Genomic DNA, 3,241 nt, shown 5'->3' with positions numbered 1-3,241 from the left:
GCTTTTGACAAGGTCTTTTAGCTGTAGCCTCATTATGTATTATTCTTTTTTTTTTTGTTACTAAGAGATTCCTGATCGGCTAATGTATTGTTGTTTTTAAGTGCCATCGAGTAGATTCCGACCTATAGCGATCCTGTATAGGGTTTCCAAGGAGAAGCTGGTGAGCTTGAACCACCAACCTTGTAGTTCAAATGGCTTTGCAGTCTGGAACATTAACCCACAGAGCCATACCAGGACTCCCAGCTAATGTATAGCATCTATCAATTTCTTCTTTGCAACTGGGGGTAGGTAATGTGATGTTAGCCATAGTCAAAGGGTGGAAATTTGAGAACTCTTTAAAGCTGTTTATTTATGTGTTAACCCTTCCACACATGATCACCTTTAACATTTTGTTGCATTTTCAATATAGCTACTTTTTCTTTGCAAAAGGATCATTCTAACCTCTTTTTTATAACTATTTTTAAATTAGCAATAAAGATACTGAAATTATAATTAAGATGACAGTCTATATTAGTTTTTATTTTCCCTACTAAGACTCCTGGTGTGACACCATAGGAAAAGCACTTGACCTCAAGGTCAGTTTCAACTGCAAGAATGGTGGTTCAAACTCACCAGCCACTCCTTGGAAACCCTACACAGGGTGATTATGAGTCAGAACTGACTCAGTGGCATTTAACATCAATAAGGAGATAAAAAATTTAATACAAGACCAAAGAAAATAGCATAGTAGTTAGATACAGATGTGAGTTTTCAACGGTAATTGATTTGGTAGGGTCAAGAAGACTTGACGTTTAGCACCACATGTTCATCTCCCAGAATCCCTGAGATGTTTAGAATGCCAGTACACAAATAAAGAGAATGATGTGGTCCAGTACTGATAAGAGAGGGTTTAATAGAAAGGAAAGTTTAATCTCTCATCCCCTCTCTCCACACCTGGCAGGAGCATGTACCTTACATAATAGCAGGTTGGTATTCTCTCTTAAAAAACAAAATGATATTAGAAGATCCTGACTTTGAAGTTCCCAAATGAAATGACTGCCTCCCTACTGGAAAACTAAATTGAAGCCTACCTATTAGCTTTTGCTTGATGTTTTGGTGCCTCATTCTTTAATTTAAGACATTTGTGGAGTCCTAGTGTGACGCTATAAGATAATATTAGCAATGGACAACAATGGCAGTTTGAACTGCAAGATCAGCAGTTCAAGCTCGCCAACCTCTCCTTGGAAACCCTCTGCAGGTTCACTATGAGTCAACATTAATTAGATGGCACTTAACAACAACAGGAATACATTTGTAAATTGCTTTCACAGAGGCAAAACGGGAAGCTTTAGGAAACTCAAAAGGAATCTATTCAATTAGATATAACACAGGAAAAATAAACTTCAAAAAACCACTAATATATTAAATGATGAGAGAAGATATTCACAGTCCTAAATTAGAATGTTGTTGTTGTTGTAAGGTGCCCTTGAGTTGATTCTGACTCATAGTGATCTTAAGCACAACAGAGTCAAACACTGTCTGAGTCTGAGTCATCCTCACAATTGTTATTATATCTGAGCTATTGCTACCTTCACTGCGTTACTCATCTCATTGAGGGTCTTTCTCTTTTTCGCGGATCCTCCACTTTCCCAATTATGATGTCCTTCTCCAGGGACTGGTCCCTCCTGACAACATATCCAAAGTACAAAATATGAAGTGTTTATTCTCTGACAGTCCATCGTACTTTAAGTATTCTTCTCCAACGCCATATTTCAAATGTATTGATTCTTCTAGGTTCTTGCTTATTCATGCATATGAGTCAATTGAAAGTACCCTGGCTTGGTACAGGCACATGTTACTCCTCAAAGTGACACCTTTGCTCTTTAACACTTTAAGAGTTCTTGTGCAGCAGATTTGTTTAACACAATGTGTCACTGAATTCTTGACTTCAATGAATGTTGATTATGGACTGAAACAAAATGAAGTCTTTGACAACGTCAGTCTTTTGTCAAGATTTTATTTGTGGTTCAGTTGTGAGGATTTTTATTTTCTTTACATTGACGTGCAATCCGTATCGTTGACTGCTGTCTTTGATTTTCATCAGTAAGTGCCTCAAGTCCTCTTCACTTTCAGCTAGTAAAGTTGTGTCATTTGTGTTTCTCAGGTTGTTAATGAACCTTCCTACAATCTTGATGCCACGTTAGTCTTTGTATAATTCAGCTTCTTAGATGATTTTCTCAGCATACGGGTTGAATAGATACGATGAAAGAAAACAGTGCTGAAAGAAAACACACAACTTTCCTGATTTTAAACCATTCCGTATCCCCTTTTTGAATTTGAACAACTGTATATGTACAGGTTTCTCATGAGCACAATTAAGTGTTCTGAATACCCATTTTTCACAATGTAAGCTGCTGTAATTCACACAGTTGAATACCCTGGCCTATTCAATCAAGCACAAGTAAACATCTTTTTGAAATTCTCTGCTTTCTGCCAATATTCAATCTGATGTCAGCAATGATATCCCTAGTTCCCTGTCCTCTTCTGAATCTAGCTGGAATTTCTGACAGCTCACTGTCAATGTACTGCTGCAACTGTTTTGAATTACTTTCAGCAAAAATTTACTTGCCTGTGATATTAATAATATTGTTTGATGATGTCTTCATCCTGTTGTGTTACCTTTCTTTGGAATGGGCAAAAATATGAATCTTTTCCAATTGATTTTCCAAATAGCTCTCTTCAAAATATCTTGGCATAAATGAGTGAGTGCTTCCAGCACTACACTGGTTTGTTGTAACATTTCAGTTTATATTTTATCAATTCTTGGAGACTTGTTTTTCACCAAAGCTATCAGTGCAGCTTGGAGTTCTTTTAATGTCTTTGGTTCTGTTGGAATGATAGAACATCAGCAAATTCTTTTTTGGTACAATAACTTTATGTATTCCTTCTATCTTCCTTTGATGTTTTTTTTTGAAAAAAACATTCAATGTTTTTTCCCATTGTTGTTGTTTTTAAGTGCTATCAAGTCAGTTCTGACTCGTAGACTTTTGATAGGGTTTCTTAGAGTGGCTGGTGGGTTTGAATTGCTCATGTAGCAGTGTTAGCTGTTGTTAAGTACCGTTGAGTCGGTGTTGACCCATAGTGACCCTGTATAGAGTTTTCAAGGAGCATAGTCAAGTGCTTATCCTACAGAGCCATATCAGGACTCATTTTGCCCATAGAATACTTCAATATTATTCTTGCAGTGCTATTTTTTTTTTTT

The sequence above is a fragment of the Chrysochloris asiatica genome, unplaced genomic scaffold (genome assembly GCF_000296735.1).
Source record: "Chrysochloris asiatica unplaced genomic scaffold, ChrAsi1.0 scaffold00444, whole genome shotgun sequence".
NCBI lineage: Eukaryota > Metazoa > Chordata > Mammalia > Afrosoricida > Chrysochloridae > Chrysochloris > Chrysochloris asiatica.
Note: the sequence above shows the minus strand (reverse complement) of the source record.